Below are 18471 nucleotides of genomic sequence, written 5' to 3' on the forward strand. Positions count from 1 at the left end.
AAGTTCAGCTGGAGGTCAAGAAGAGCTTGCAGATTGTGGTGAAGATTTGGGGCTTTCTACTAAAATGATGTCTTTCCATTTGGAATTCATAGTGGAGAAGCTGAAGGAAGGAGATAAGGAAGGAGGAAAGGCAGCTAGCCAGACAGGCTGGATTCCCAAGGATAAGACCCTGCCTCAAGCACGAGGCCAGCTGTCAAAGTCCTCCTGCTAACAGCCTGTAGCCAGACGCAGACCTACACTTCCCGTCCAGGATGTTCACAGCTTGCTAAAGCTCATTTCACCTAAACGATAAAGGTAGATAATCAACAACTTTTCCTTGACTCACTTTTCAAAATGGTTGACAAAAAGCATTAACGTTAGTGTCAGCAATCTCCCGTCCCATCCTCTGCTCCTGTCCCTGCTCTGTGCCTCCCCAAATACACCATGGAAAAAAGACAGTCTCTCCTCAGCAAGTGTGGTTGGGACAATTGGACAGCCACGTGCACAGCAATGAAGTTAAACACATCCTCTCACCATCCACAAAAATAAATTCAAAATGGCTCAAAGACTTAAACATAAGACATGACGCCCAAAAACGCCTACAAGAGAAAATAGGCAAAACACTCAGATATAAATTGCGGCAATGTTCTCTTAGGTCAGTCTCCCAACGCAATAGAAATAAAAACAAAAATACATAAATGGGACTAATAAAACTTAAAGCTTTTGCACAACAAAGGAAAATCATAAATAAAAAAGACAAGACAGTGTATGGATGGAAGGGGAGAAGCTATCTGCAAATGATGCAACTGACAAGGGCTTAATTTCCAAAATACACCAATAGCTCTTGCAGCTCAATAATGAAAACACAATCCAATTAAAAATGGGCAGAAGACCTAAGTAGACATTTCTCCAAAGACGACATATGGGTGGCCAATCAGAACATGAGAAGATGCTCAACATCACTAATTATCAGGGATATGCAAATCAAAACTACAGTGAGGTATCGCTGCACGCTGGTCAGAACGGCCATCATTGAAAAGCCTATCAATAACAAATGCTGGAGAGGATGTGGAGAAAACAGAGCCTTTCTACACTGTTGGCAGGAACATGGTTGGTGCAGCCACTATGGAGAATAGCATGGAGGTTCCCTAACACATTATTGATCAGAGACATATTAATATGCCTTTTGCTACCTGAATATTGTTGACTAGAGACATATCAATACGTTTTTAGGGAGTGATACAATTAACATTATTGTGTGAAGTTGTTAGAGCTTAAAATCGATCACAGGTTTATTATATAACTTATGATTGTCATCATCATTCACATTTTGCTCCATTAGATTTTTGTACCAATCATGAACATTATAGGCACAAGTTTATTACCGTAAAATTTTCAAAAATGACGCATCACAAAAAAATTGCAAAAATGATGGAGATTTTTTTCAGTGAATTTTATGCAAATATTTTCTCTGATTGTCCAAGCAACATATATACTAGTATCTCAGAAGATGATAGTTCTTCAGAATATAGTTCTGATTCAGACAATGTGAATATTAGACCAACAGAAAGACAAAAAACCTTACTGATTCTGATACAGACAGTGAAAATGAAATGCATGGTGATGGAGAATGCACCTTTGCTTCTGCACAAGAGTGGACTGAAGACAGCATTTCATGAAGACTTTCTAGGTGTGTCAGGTGTAACTACTGAATGTAATAACCCACAGTGTTTGTGGAATAACAGATTTAATTTCAGGTAGTGACTTTTTTCGAACTGGTTGCTTCTCAAACTTGTATCACCAACAGAATGCAAAATCATATAAAAACTATGGTAAGGCCTTAAAATGGACTGATATAGCCACTAGTGACATGAAGAAGTTTCCTGGATAATAATTTTGATGGGACAAATAAGAGTCACAGTGGAAAGAATATTGGTTGACTGATACCTTACTTGAAACATCTATCTTTCCAAAGTTTATGACAAGAAAGTTCAAACAAATAATGACATTTCTTCAGTTTAATGACAACTTGGCAACTCCACTTCCTACAGAGGGAATTTCAAAAGTTAAGCCTCTTCTGGATTATTTTCTACCAAAATTTCAGTTGCTGTATATACTCGCACAAGAGCTATCACTTGATGAGACAATGATAAAAGTGAAGCGGGTGATTATGATTCAAAACCTATAATCCAGGAAAACTCACAAAATATGGAATTTTGGTCAGAATGGTTAGTGAAAGTGAAAGTGGACATATACGCAACCTTGAGATTTATACCTTGAGGGGAAGGGAAGAAACTAAGAAACAATATTATTGGTAGTAACCATATTTTGGGTCAGGGAACCATGCCATGTTTACCAAGACAATTATTATAATGGTGTGTGTCCACATCTGAAATATTGTTGAAAAATAAAACCAGAGTTTGTTGGACTATAAAAGAGAATCATGGTCTACCAAACCAATTTAAGGAGAAATCTAAAAATCTACAGAGGGGCGAAATGACATTCTTATGGAAGGGGGAAGCAATTCTTACACGGAAAGACAAGAGGACTGGCTATCACGTAACTAACCCCATTGGCACATTTAGAGTATAATAAATATATGAAAGGAGTTGATCAATCCATCAGTATCTGGCAAACTTTAATATCCTCTGGAAAACTTGAAAATGGTATAAGACAGTGGGTTTCTATTTGAATAACTGTAGTTTGTTCAATGCATTTAAAATTTATTATAGCCTTAATGCTCCAAATAAAATGCCTGACAAGCAATTTCTCTTGGCAGCACCTAGATAATGGGTCACTGACCATTCTGGTGAATGCAGTGGTAGCCCCACACCTGGTCCTTCTTGTGGCATTTCTAAAAGAGCCCCCGGCAAACAGCCACCCTACTGAGTATCAGGTAAAACAAAAGAACATATTCTAGATGCAGTAATACCCACAGGACTAAAAATAAAAGGTTGCCAGAAAAGTACAGAGGCTGCTCTTCCAGCACAGGGAAACACTCTATATTTGTAATCGGTGTTCTCTTTCCCCGCACAGAGGTGTCTGCCACACCACCCATCACACTATGTCACGTCATCTAGTCAATCAGTCGTGTCCAAGTCTTTGTGACCCATGGTCTGCAAGGCTCCTCTGTCCATGGAATTCTCCAGGCAAGAATGCTGGAGTGGGTTGCCAGTTCCTTCTCCAGGGGATCTTCCCAACCCAAGAACTGAACCCAGGTCTCCCACATGGCAGGCAGATTCTTTACCATCTGAGCCATGCTTTAGCGAGACATCTACAAAGTTTCAAACAAATACATTAAATGCAAGAAATTGTTGATATTTACTCAAAGGCAGGTGTTTCAATATTCACACATAACGAATTGCTGGTCATAGGCATTAGTTCCTGCAAAAATCACCCAGTTAGTAATGTGTTAAAACTAAAAGTAGAGTTATCATATGATTTAGAAATACCCACTCCTGGGCATGTATCCAGACAAAACTCTCATTCGAAAAGATACTTACACCACTATGTTCATCACATCACTATTCACAACAGCCAAGACAAGTAACAATCTAAATGTCCAACGACAGATGAATGAATAAAGAAGATGTGGTACATATACACAATGGAATATTACTCAGTCATTAAAGAGAATGAAATACTGCCACTTTCAGCAACATGAATGGACCTAGACAGTGATTACCAAGCTACATGAAATCAGAGAAAGACAAATATCATATATCACTTATATGTAGAAAATAAAATATAATATAAGTGAACTTATTTACATAAATAGAATCTCAGACATAGAAAGCAAACTTACAGTTACCCAAGGGGAAAGGGAGTGGAGAGGAATAAATTGGGAGTTTGGGATTAGCAGATACAAACCACTATATATAAAATAGATACAGAAGAAGGTCTTACTGTATAGCACAGGGAACGATATTCAATATCTGTTGGGAGAGATCAAGATGGTAGAACAGAAGGACATGGAGTTCTCCTCCTCCCACAAATACATCAAAAAATCTACATGTGGAAAAATGCTCACAGAACACCTACTCAATGCTGGCAGATCTCCTAGGATCAAAACTGCAAGAAAGGGCTTCCCGGGCGGTTCAGTGGTAAACAACCCGCCTGCCAATGCAGGTGACACCGGCTCCAGCACTGGTCCAGGAAGATCCCACATGCTGCGGAGCAACTAAGCCCGTGCGCCTCAACTACTGGGCCTGTGCTCTAGAGCTCGGGACCGCAACGACTGAACCCATGAGCTGCAACTAGTGAAGCCCACGCACCCCAGAGCCTGTGCTCCGCAATCAGAGAAACCACTGCAATGAGAAGCTGGCATACTGCAACTAGAGAGTAACCCCTACTCACCACAACTAGAGAAAAGCCCAGGTCTCATCGAAGATTCAGCACAGCCAAAATTAAATTAATAAAATTAATTTATAATAATATTATAACTATATCATAATTATATATTATATTAATTTATAATTTATAATAATAATAAACCTGCAAGAAAGATCACCAAGTGACCACATACAAAGGAAGGGGAAAACAAAATGGATTCAACATGGGGCCTGCACCCCTGGGAGGGTGCTAGGAAACAGGAGAGGTTCCCTCACTCTGGGAACCCCCTTCTACAGCTGGGAGATCAGCCAGGACAGGAAGGACCTTCACAGGCTCAGAGCAGAGTGTGGCAATGAACCTGTGGCGGGCCAACAGAGAGGAACCACGTGGACCTTGGCCATTTCTGTTGGCTGCAGACCACAGCCTGAGTCTTGTACCTGCTGGCATGCGCAGTGGTTGGGTGCTGAAACTCAGGTTTCAACAAAAAGGTCAGGAGAGAGGACTGGGGCTGACTGTGGGGAGACAACCTCAAGGGGATAGAATTTGTGTACACCCCTGGCTGCACTGCAGGTATAGGCAGGATGGAAGCCCAGCCCAGGTCAACCATCGAAGCCCCCTCGTTAATGCACGTTTAGAGAGAAGGGTGAGGCCCACCACTGCACCTTCTTTCCCGAGGGCTCACAGTGGGGGTGGCTCCACCTCTATGAGGTCTGTGGGCGTGCAGCCGTGGGCTGACCACACATGTAGGTGGGGCTGAAAATCTGAGCCAGTCACCCTGGTCCATGTGATTTCAGAAGTGGGGCTGAAACTTAAGCTGTATCTTGGCAGCTTTGGAGGATTGATGCTGCTGGCACCTTTGTGAGCTCAATGCCTGAGTGACATCTGAGCCGACTGCAGGTATTCCCACCGTGGGGTGCGTCCGCATCAGCTGCTGCAGGCTTTGTGGGTGCAAGCATGTGGAGGTGAAGTCAGGGTCTGGGCTTACCCCATAGCTTCCACGGTGGGTCCAGGCATGGGACCACAGCTTCTTCCGGTACCTGAACTCCATGGATCTGCACTGGAGGATGTGAGCTCAGTGCCCGAGGGACATCTGGGCTGACTGCCTGCATCTCCACGGCCGAGGCACGGCCAAGGGCAGGGCCCAGCGAGAGTGCCCTCTGGCAGCGGGCACAGTGGGTGATGGGTGACATTATAGGTGCACTTCCTGGTGGAAGGCTCCTGTGAAGGAATACTCACTGGCTTCTCTCCCAGCTGAAGCACTCCAGTCCCACCTACTCACACTGCAGATCAGAGAGAGATCTGGGGCCTCTACTCCAATAGCTGGGGAGCAGATCCTACCCTGGATAGGGCTTTGAAAATCACGGAGCAAAGAAGAGACCCTGGTCAACATCCTGACCAGCTCTGGTCACACTACCAGTCATGATTCCCATCAGGCAATGATGGCCAGAGCTCACCAAGGAAAGATGTGGTAGGAACCCATACTCAAAAAGGCTCTTGCGTTAAAAATACTAGAGTCGTGCAGGCTACACAGATATACACATCTGAATGCAAAGTTCCAAAGAATAGCAAGGAGAGATAAGAAAGCCTTCCTCAGTGATCAATGAAAACAAACAGAGAACAACAGAATGGGAAAGACTAGAGATCTCTTCAAGAAAATTAGAGATACCAAGGGAACATTTCATGCAAAGATGGGCACAATAAAGGACAGAAATAGCATGGACCTAACAGAAGCAGAAGATATTAGGAAGAGGTGGCAAGAATACACGGAAGAACTATACAAAAAAGATCTTCACAACCCAGATAATCACAATAGTATGATCACTCACCTAGAGCCAAACATCCTGGAGTATGAAGTCAAGTGGCCATAGGAAGCATCATTACAAACAAAGCTAGTGGAGGTGATGGAATTCCAGTTGAGCTATTTCAAATTCTAAAAGATGATGCCGTCAAAGCGCTGCACTCATTATGCTAGCAAATTTGGAAAACTCAGCAGTGGCCACAGGTCTGGAAAAGGTCAGTTTTCATTCCAATCCCAAAGAAAGGCAATGCCAAAGCATGCTCAAACTACTGCACAGTTACACACACTAACAAAGTAATGCTCAAAATTCTCTAAGCTAGGCTTCAACAGTATGTGAACCCAAAACTTCCAGATTTTCAAACTGGAAGTGATCAGTTTGCCAACATCTGTTAGATCATCCAGAGCTACAGAATCCCAGAAAACATCATCTACTTCTGCTTCACTGACTACACAAAAGTCTTTGACTGTGTGGATCACAACCCTAAAGGAAAATCCAGTCAATCCTAAAGATAATCAATCCTGAATATTCATTGAAAGGACTGATGCTGAAGCTCCAATACTTTGGCCACCTGATGCCCAGAGCCAACTCATAAGAAAAGACCGTGATGCTGGGAAAGATTGAAGGCAGAAGAAGGGGATGACAGAGGACAAGGTAAGGTTGGATGGCATCACCATCTCAGTGGACATGAGTTTGAGCAAACTCTGGGAGATGATGAAGGACAGAGAAGCCTGGTGTGCTGCAGTTCATGGGGTTGCAAAGAGTCAGACATGACTGAGTGGTGAACGACAACAACAAAAGGCTACAAAGGGACATTTTTACATAAAAACAGCATTTCGAGACCACAGTAGATAACTGTTTCTCAATTCATAGTGTTACAGAAATGCAGAAGCAGAGGCAACACTCCCAATTAAAAGAACAAGAGAAATTTCCCGCAAGAGTGAAGAATGAAGCAGACCTCTCCAGCACGGTAGATCCCTAGTTCAAAAAAGGACATAATAAAAATACTGAAGGAATTAAGAAAGGCTATTGACAGAAATATAGATCACTGTCACAAGGAACTAGAAACTATAAAGAGGAGCCAATTAGAAAATGCATTTGATGAGATGAAGCCAAGTTGCAGTCAATAAATAGCAAACGAAATAATGCAGAAGAAAAAGTAAGTAGTCTGGCAAACAGAATAATGGAAATCAATGAGAATACCAGATATAAAGACAAATTAAAAAAAAAAATGAAAGCAATATACAAGACCTGTGGGACAATAAAAATGAGTCGATCTATGTATAATAGGGATCCAAGGAGAAGAAGAAAGACAAAATGGGATAAAAAAATGTATTTCAAGAAACTATAACTTCCTTTGTGGGATGGGAGACAAGATGGTGAAGTATCAACATGTTAGGTTGTTAGAATAGGAAAAAAGAGTCCCAAATGGCAGTGGCTAAAATGCAAAGAAAGAGAAAAGCCTGCGAAAATGGAACAAAAGAAAATCCATGCACCAAAGTGAGAACCTCAGGTAAAACAAATACGCCTCCTTCCTGTGGCTAGCCCAGTTTGCACAGAGCAGGCTCAGGGAGGGAGGAGACAAAACATAAAAAGAGGAAGCCAAGACAGATTGAGGTCTCTCCTTGGGGTCAGCCCGCCCTCACACCTCAAGGGTGTACTATCCTTTGTTTGCTGAATAAAACTCAGAGCTGTAAATGAGCTGTAACACTGGTCCACCATTTCAAATCTTTACTGCAGTAAGACAGAACTAAGGAAATTACACACCCTCCCAACAAACAGAAGAGCTTTGAGCTCACTCCTCTCATGAACACACCAGAATCACAATTAACTGCTAAACAGCCATCAATTAAAAAACGTTCAGTTCAGTTGCTCAGTCATGTCTGACTCTTTGCAACCCCATGGACTGCTGCACACCAGTCCTCCCTATCCCTCACTAACTCTTGGAGCTTACTCAAACTCATGTCCATTGAGTCGGTGATGCCATCCAACCATCTCATCCTCTGTTATCTCCTTCTCCTCCTGCCTTCAATCTTTCCCAGCATCACGGTCTTTTCAAATGAGTCAGTCCTTTGCATCAGGTGGCCAAAGTACTGGAGTTTCGGCTTCAACATCAGTCCTTCCAATAAACATTCAGGACTGATTTCCTTTAGGATGGACTGGCTGAATCTCCTTGCAGTCCAAGAGACTCTCAAGACTCTTCTCCAACACCACAGTTCAAAAGCAACAATTCTTGGACTATAAAGAAAGCTGAGTGCCAAACTCTCACATCCATACATGACCACTGGAAAAACCATAGCCTTGACTAGATGGATGTTTGTGGCAAAGTAATGTCTCTGCTTTTTAATATGCTGTCTGGGTTGGTCATAACTTGTCTTCCAAGGAGCAAGCGTCTTTTAATTTCATGGCTTCAGTCATCATTTGCAGTGATTTTGGAGCCCCCCAAAATAAAGTCTGCCACTGTTTCCACATCTATTTGCCATGAAGTGATGGGACCAGATGCCATGATCTTAGTTTTCTGAATGTTGAGATTCAAGCCAACTTTTTCACTCTCCTCTTTCACCCAAGATTAACAGGTCATGGTGGAGAGTTCTGACAAAATGTGGTCCATTGGAGAAGGGAATGGCAAACCACTTCAGTATTCTTGTCTTGAGAATTCCATGAACAGTATGAAAAGGCAAAAAGATAGGACACTGAAAGATGAACTCCCCGGGTGGGTAGGTGCCCAATATGCTACTGGAGATCAGTGGAGAAATAACTCCAGAAAGAATGAAGAGATGGAGCCAAAGCAAAAACAACACCCAGTTGTGGATGTGGCTGGTGATGAAAGCAAGGTCTGAAGCTATAAAGAGCAATATTGCATAGGGACCTGGAATGTTAAGTCCATGAATCAAGGCATACTGGAAGTGGTCAACAGGAGATGTCAAGAGTGAACGTCTACATTTTAGGAATCAGTGAACTAAAATGGACCGGAATGGATGAATTTAGCTCAGATGACGATTATATCTACTACTGTGGGCAAGAATCCCTTAGAAGAAATGGAGTAGCCATCATAGTCAACAAAAGAGTCCAAAACGCAGAACTTCGATGCAATCTCAAAAATGACAGAATGATCTCTGTTCATTGCCAAGGCAAACCATTCAATATCGGGTAATCCAACTCTAAGCCCCAACCAGTAATGCTGAAGAAGCTGAACAGTTCTATGAAGACCTACATGACCTTCTAGAACTAACACCCCAAAAAGATGTCCTTTTCATTACAGGGGGCTGGAATGCAAAAGTAGGAAGTCAAGAAACACCTGGAGTAACAGGTAAATTTGACCTTGGAGTTCAGAATGAAGCAGGGCAAAGGCCTGGGTTAACAGGGTTTTGCCAAGAGAACTCATTTGTCATAGCAAACACCCTCTTCCAACAACACAAGAGAAGACTCTACACATAGACATCACCAGATGTTCAACATCAAAATCAGACTTATTATATTCTTTGCAGCCAAAGGTGGAGAAGCTCTATACAGTCAGCAAAAAACAAGACCAGGAGTTGACTGTGGCTCAGATCATGAACTCCTTATTGCCAAATTCAGACCTAAATTGAAGAAAGTAGGGAAAACCACTAGATTATTCAGGTATGACCTAAATCAAATCCTTTATGATTATACAGTGGAAGTAATAAATAGATTTAAGGGACTAGATCTGATAGAGTGCCTGATGAACTATGGATGGAGGTTTGTGACACTGTATAGGAGACAGGGATCAAGACCATCCCCAAGAAAAAGAAATGTAAAAAAGCAAAATGGCTGGCTGAGGAGGCCTTACAAATAGCTATGAAAAGAAGAGAAGTGAAAGGCAAAGGAGAAAAGGAAAGATATACCCATTTGAATGCAGAGTTCCAAAGAATAGCAAGGAGAGATAAGAAAGCCTTCCTCAGTGATCAGTGCAAAGAAATAGAGGAAAACAATAGAATGGGATAAACTAGAGCTCTCTTCAAGAAAATTAGAGACCCAAGGGAACATTTCATGCAAAGATGGGCTCAATAAAAAACACTAGAATCTATCAATAACGATATTTTACATCCAAAGACATAAAGAAGAAACCACAATGATATGGTAGGAGGGGCACATACACAATATAATCAAATTCCACATCCCCTGGATGGGTGACCTATAAACGGGAATAATTACATCATAGAAGTTCTCCCACAGAAGTGAGAGTTCTGAGTTTGATGTCAGGCTCCCCAGCCTGGGGGACCAGCATTGGGAGGAGGCACCCCCAGAGCATTTGGCTTTGAAGGCCAATGAGGTTTGACTGCAGAAGCTCCATAGGACTGGGGGAAACAGAGACTCCACTCTTGAAGGGTACACAGAAGGTCTCACATGCGCCAGAAACCAGGGCAAAAGCTTCACAGGAGTGTGGGCCAGACGTACCTGCTATTCTTGGGGGGGGGGGGGTGCCCTGGGTAGTTGGCGGGGACCTGTTGTGGCTCACCCTGGGGACATAGAAACTGCTGGCAGAGATTATGGGCGTATTCATCTGCATAAATTCTCGCTGGAGGTTGACATCTTACTTGGGTCATTAGAAGCAAGATCTGGGATGCCTCAGGCCAAACAAAAATCAGGGTGGAAACACATCCACACCGATTAGCAAACAAGCTGCCTAAACACTTCCTAAGCCCATAGCCACCTCTAGACATGCCCCTTGACATGGCCCTGCCGAGGGCCCAGACTCACTCCACCCACCAGTGGGCAGGCAAGAGCCCCTCAACCCAGGAAGCCTACCCAAGCCTCTAGATCAACCTCATCCAGCAGGGTACACCAGAGGCGAAACTCTACAAGCCCGCAGCCTGTGAAGCTGAGTCTGCAAACAAAGACCAAAACCTACTCTGGGGCCAGCCGGTCCCTAGCCCTTGAGTGACCAGAGGGGAGTGTATTGCTGGGACACATAGGACTTCCCTGGAAGTGACCTGGAAGAAAGAATAATGGAAATCACCAAATCAGGACAGCAGAAAAGCCAAAAAAAAAAAAAAAAAAAAGAAAAGCAATATAAGAGACCTGTGGGATAGTAAAAAGTGAACCAATCTACTCATAGCAGTGATTCCAGAACAGGCAGAAAGATAAAAGGAAATGGAAAATATATTTGAAGAAATTTTGGTGGAAAGCCTCCCAAATCTAAAGGAAATAGTATACTGGTACAGAGGGTTCCAAACAAGATGAACCCAGACAGGCCTACACCAAGACAAATGTTAATAAATGACAAAAGTTAAGGATAAAGAGGATTCTAAAGGCAGTAAGATAAAAATAAAGGGAACCCCCATAAAACTATCAGCTTATTTCTCTACAGAAACTCTGCAGGTCAGAAAGGAGTGGCAAGATATAGTCAAAGTTATGAAAGGGAAAAATCTACAATATAGGATATTCTACCTAGCAAGATTCTCATTCAGAGTAGGAGAAAAAAATTCTCAGACCAGAAAAAACTAAAGGAATACAGTAACACTAAATCTATCTTAAAGGAAATATTGAAAGGTCTTCTCTAAATAGAAAAGGAGTAAGAATCTATAGGGAAAATATAAATCTCAGTTAAAAAGCAAATGACTTAATAAGCCAGTACACAGATCTTTAAAAAAGCAAAAGTATTCTCTGAAACTGTTAATGACCACCATGAACAGCAAAAGGATGGACATGAAAATGTAAAAGAGGACATCAAAATCATGAAATGTGGGGGAGGAAAGGAATAAAATATAGATCCCTTCACCCTGAATCTGCTTGAGCCTATATGACTACCAGTTTAAGGTACGCACATACAGGAAGGGGGTAGCATACTTGAAAATAGGGTAACAATAAATCAAAAAGAGAGAATACAGTCACAAAAACCAAAAGGAAAAGAATGTAAGTGTAATACAAAGAAGATCATCAACCACAATAGAAACACAAATAGAAAAAGGAAGTGATAAAAAAAGAAACATAAAATGAATGGGAAAACAAGGTATAAAATGGCAATAAATACAAATTTATCAACAATTACCTTAAGTTTCAATGGAGTAAATGGTCCAATCAAAAGACAGAGTTGCAGATTGAAGAAAACAGCAAGAGCCTATATTATGCTGTCTCCAAAAGATCCACCTTAGGGCAAGGGACTCACATAGATTCAAAGTGAGGGGATGAAAAACCATATTCCAGGCAAACAGAGAATACAAGAAAGTGGGGGTCACAATACTCATTTCAGAAAAAACAGACTTAAAAACAAAGACCATCACCAGCCCAGGTGGGATGCATGAGTCAAGTGCTCGGGCCTGGTGCACTGGGAGGACCCAGAGGAGTCGGGTGGAGAGGGAGGTGGGAGGGGGGATCGGGATGGGGAATACGTGTAACTCTATGGCTGATTCATGTCAGTGTATGACAAAACCCACTGAAATGTTGTAAAGTAATTAGCCTCCAACTAATAAAAAAAATAAAATAAAATAAAATTCACAAAACAAAAGAAACAAAAAAGAAAAATATGGTGGAAAAATGATTCTTGACTTTAAAAAATAAATTTTTATTGCCACAGGTTTAAAAAAAACAAAAAAAATAAAGACCATAAAGAAAGGTAAAGAAGGACAGTATATAATGATAAAAGGAGGATTTTACATGCGTCAGCAAATATGCACCCAATATAGACACACCCAAATACATAAACAAATTCTAACAGACAGAGAAGGAAACATTGACAAGACCGCAACAATAGTAGGAGACTTTTAACACCCCACTCACATCAGTGGACAGATATTCAAGACAGAAAATCAATAAGGCAACAAAGATTCTACTGGTACAACAGAAGTTAGATTTAATTGATATTTTCAAAACATTACATCCCCAGAACTCAGAATACACATTCTTTTCAAGTGCACATGGAACTCTATCTAGGACTGACCACACACTAAGAAACAAAACAAACCTCAACAACTTTAAGAGTATAGAAATTATCTCAATATCTTTTTTGACTAAATAGCATGAAACTATGAAAAAAATGATTACATGGATACTAAACAAACAAAAAAAAAACCAGTGTGACAAAAAAAAAACCAGTGTGACTAAAAAAAAACAATGTGTGAACACGGAAATTAAAGAGGAAAATAAAAATATGTTGAGACAAATGACAATTAAAACACAACCATAGAAAATCTATGGGATGAACCAAGAGCAGTTCTTAGAGGAAAATTCATAGCAGTACAGGCCTTCCTCAAAAAACAAGAAAAGTTTCAAATAACCAAACCTACCAGTTAAAAGAATTAGAAAAAGAAAAACAAACAAAACGAAGCCATAGTCAGTAGAGGGAAGGAAATAAAGATTAGAGAGGAAATAAAACATAATAGAAAAAAATCAATAAAACGAAGAGTTGGTTATTTGAAAAGATAAACAAGGTAGACAAGCTTCTGGCCAGGCTAGTCAAGAAGAAAAGAGAATCCACATAAACAAACTAAGAAATGAAAAAGGAGACATAACAACTGATACCACAGAAATACAAAATTCCACAAGAGAATACTGTGAACAATTATATGTCAACAAATTTGACAACTTAGAAGAAATGGACAAGTTTCTAGAAACATACAATCCACCAAAACTAAACCAAGAAGCAGCAGATACTTTGAACAAACTGATCACTAAAAGTGAAATAGAATCTGTAACTTAAAAACACACTGCAAACGAAAATCCTAGGCCAAATGGCTTCACGGGTCTACCAAACATAAAAGGAAAAACTTTTACTGACCCGTCTCAAACTCTTCCAAAAAACTGAAGAAGAGAGGACACGCCCAACAACATTCTATTAATATGAAGCTATCATCACCCTGATATCAAAACCAGATAAAGACACCATGAAAAAAGAAAATTACATTCTTTGATGAATATAAATGCAAAAATTCTCAACAAAATATTAGCAAATCAAATCCAACAATGCATAAAAGTGATCATCTACCACGACCAAGTGTAATTCATCCCAAGATCACAATGATGATTTAGCATACACAAATCAACCAACATGACTCACCATATATATAAAAGACAAAAAGCACATGTTTATCCCAATAGATGCAGATTAAAGCATTTGACAAAATTCAACATTCATGATAAAAAAAAAAGTCTTACCAAAGTGAGTATAGCAGGAACATGTCTCAATATAATACATGCTATTTGTGACAAGCCGACAATCAACATAGTACTAAATGGTGAAAAGCTAAGACTCTCTGCTCAAATCTGGAACAATGCAAGGATGCCCACTTTCAACTCTATTCAACATAGCATTGGAATGTCACCCACAGCAATCACATGAGAAAAAGAAATGGAAGGTATCAAAATTGAAAGGGAAGAGGTAAAATTGGCATTATGTGCAGATGGTATGATAGTATACATAGAAAATCCTAAAGACACCTAACAAAAGCTCCTAGAACTGGTAAATTCAGCAAGACAGCAGGATACAAGATTAATATACAGAAACTGGATGTCCTTTTTACATCAACAATGAAGTATCACAAAAGGAATGTAAAAAAATAATAACTTTTAAATCATACTCTAAAAATGAAAATACTTAGGAATAAACCTGACAAGAGAGATGAAAGGTTTATACATTGAAAAGTATAAAACATTAATAAAGGACATTGAAGATGACTCACAGAAATGGAAAGATACTCCATGCTCTTCTGTGTTTATTTGGCTATACTGCACAGCTGGTGGGATCTCAGTTCTCTGACCAGGAATTGAACCCAGGACCTCAGGAGTGGGAGGGCCAAGTCCTAACCACTGAACTGCCAGGAATCCCCATGCTCTTTGCTTAAAAAAATTGATATTGTTAAAACAGCCATACTACCCAAAGTAATCTACAGATTTAATGAAACGTCTATCAAATTACCTATAAAATTTTTCACTGAACTAGGACATATAATGCAAAAATTCATATGGAACTATAAAAGACCCAGATTTGCCAAAGAAATCCTTATGAAAAAGAATAAAGCAGGAAGCATAATCCGAACAGACTTCAGACAATATTACAAAGTTACTGTAATCGAAATAGCATGTATTGGCACAAAATAGACATATGGATCAACAGAACAGAATAGAGAACCCCCAAAGAAATCCACACACTTACGGTCAATGCATCTTTGACAAAAGAGGCAACAATATAGTACAATGGGAAAAAGATAGTCTCTTTAACAAATGGTGTTTGAAAGCTGGACAGGTGGATGTAAATCAACAAAATTAATCTCTAAAATATGTAAGCAGCTCATACAGCTCAATAACAACAACAGCAAAAACACAGCCCAATTAAAAAAACAGGTATGGGGAGGGAGGTTCAAGAGAGAGGGACGTATGTCTATCTATGGCTGATTAATGTTGATGTCTGGGAGCAACCAACATAATTCTGTAAAGCAACTATCCTTCAATTAAAAAATAAATTTTTTAAAGTAAAAATAATTTTTAAAAAAATGAAAAAAAAAAGGCAGAAGAAAATATAGACATTTCTCCAAAGAAGACATAAGGAGGTCCAATAGGCATATGAAAAGATGCTCAATGTGGTAATTAGAGAAATACAAACAAAAGCTATAATGATGTATGGCCTCACACCAATCAGAAAGCCCACTATTAAAAAGTCTAGGAAAAACAAATGCTGGAGAGAGTGTAGAAAAAGGAACCCTCCCATACTGTTGGTGGGAATGTAAGTTGGTGCAGTCACTATGGAAAACCATATGGAGGTTCCCTGGAAAACTAAAAATTTGTCATACGATCCAGCAATCCCTCTCCTGGGCATATACCCAAATAAAATGATAATTCAAAAAGATACACACACCCCTATGTTCTCAGCAGCAATATTCACAATAGCCAAGACATGGAAACAATGTAAATGTCCATCAACAGATGAATGGATAAAGATGTGGTATATATATACAATGGAATACTACTCATTCATAAAAAGAACAAAATAATGCCAGTTTTAGCAACATGGATGCAACTAGAGATTATCATAATGAAGTGAAGCAAGGAAGAATGAGAAAGACAAATACCATATTATAAACACACATACAGAATCTAAAATCTGACACAAATGAACCAATCACTGAAACGGAAACAGAATCATGACATAGAGAACAGACTTCTGGATGCCAAAGTGGAGGTGGTTGGGGGACGGATGGAGTGGGGGTTGGGTTTGGCAAATGCAAGCTTTTATAGATAGAATAAATAACAAGGTCCTACTGTATAGCACAAGTATTCCCTGATAGCTCAGTTGGTGAAGAATCTGCCTGCAATGCAGGAGACCCTGGTTTGATTCCTGGGTTGGGAAAATCCCCTGGAGAAGGGATAGGCTACCTACTCCAGTATTCTTCAGCTTCCCTTGTGGCTCAGTTGATAAATAATCCCCCTGCAATGTGGGAGACCTAGATTTGATCCCTGGGTTGGGAAGATCCCCTGGAGAAGGGTAAGGCTACCCATTCCAGTATTCAGGCCTGGAGAATTCCATGGCCTGTTATAGTCCATGGGGTCACAAAGAGTCAGACATGACTGAGTGACTTTCACTTTCATTGTGTAGCACAGAGAACTATATACTCAGTGTCCTATGATAAACCATATTGCAAAAAGATATATAAAAAGAATATATATTTATAAATTAATCACTTTGCAGTACAGCAGAAACATAACATTTGTAAATCAACTATATACTCCAATGAAAAATATTGATTAAAAAAATGAAAAGAAATGAGGACAGTTTAAGAGACCTCTGAGACATCAAACACAGTAACATTCACATTATGGGGGGGTCGCAAAAGGAGAAGAGAAAGAGAAAGGCCCGTGAAAATGTTTGAAGAGAGAGTAGCTGAAAAATTGCTTAACATGGGAAAGGAAACAGTCACCCAAGTCCAGGAAGTCCAGAGACCTACTCAGGATTAACCAAGAAGGAGCATAATGAGACAGATAGTAATCAAACTGAGACACACAATAATCAAATTGAAAAAAAAAATTAAAGAGAAAATGTGAGAAGAAATGAGGAAAAAATAACAAAGACATTAAAAGGAAACTCCTATAAGGCTTAGCTGATTTTTAGCAGAAATTCTGCAGGCTAGAAAGGTGTGACACAATACATTTAAAGTGATGATAGGGAAAAATCTACAGTCAATAAGGCTATGCAGCAAGGCTCATGTTCAGATTTGATAGAGAAGTCAAAATCTTTATAGACAAATCAAAGCTAAAATTCAGTCCACTAAACCAGCTTTACAACAAATACTAAAGAGGTTCTCTAGGTGGTGGAAAAGAAAAGGTCAGTACTAGAAACAAGGAAATGATAAAATGGGAAAGCTCACTGGTAAAGGCAAGCGTCCAATAAGAGAAGTCATCCACACACAAACCAGTAGGAGGGTTAAGAGATGAAAGTAATAAGATTATCTATATAAAAAAGAATAAGTTAACGGACCCACAAGATAATTAGATGTAAAATACAATTATCAAAAACACTAATCATGAGAGGAGAGTAAAGATGGAGGATATTTACAATTAAGAGATAGCAACTTAGAACAATCATGTATTTACAGAGTGCTGTATCTAGATCTTATGGTAACTACAAACCTAAAATCTATAATAGATACACACACACACCCCCTTGGTGGCTCAGAAAGTAAAGAGCCTGCTTGCAGTGTGGGAGACCTGCCTGGGTTGGGAAGACCCCTTGAGAAGGGAATGGCTACTCACTCCAGCTTGGAGGAGCTTCCCTGGTGACTCAGATAGTAAAGAATCTGCCCGCAATTTGGGAGACCTGGGTTTGATCACTGGGTCAGGAAGATCCCATGGAGTAGGAAATGGCAACCCACTCCAGTATGCTTGCTTGGAGAATTCCGTGGACAGAGGAGCCTGGAGGGCTACAGTCCATGGGGTTGCAAAGAGCTGGACATGACTGAGTGCCTAACTCTTCCACTTTCACATCAAATACCAAGAGAGGATAACAGAAGAGGAAAGGGGGGGAAAAAAGACATACTAAGACAAACCCAAAACAATTAAAAAAATGACAATGTGAACGTATATATGATGATTACCTTAATGTAAACAGGTTAAACACGCCAACAAAAAGACACAGGCTAGTTGGATGGATACAAAAAGACCCGTATATACAACTTCTGAAAGAGACACACTTCAGATCTGCACATTTACACACAGATGTGAGAATGGAAAAAGGTATTCTATGCAAAGGGAAATCAAAAGAAAACTAGAGGAGGAATACTTATATTAGGAAAAACACTTTAAAGACTGTTACAAGAGACAAAGAAGGACACTACATAATAATTAAGGGATCAATACAAGAAGAAGCTACAACAATTGTAAATATATGTACATAAAACAGAAGCACGTCAATATA

Source organism: Muntiacus reevesi, chromosome 4, assembly GCF_963930625.1.
Source record: "Muntiacus reevesi chromosome 4, mMunRee1.1, whole genome shotgun sequence".
Lineage (NCBI taxonomy): Eukaryota > Metazoa > Chordata > Mammalia > Artiodactyla > Cervidae > Muntiacus > Muntiacus reevesi.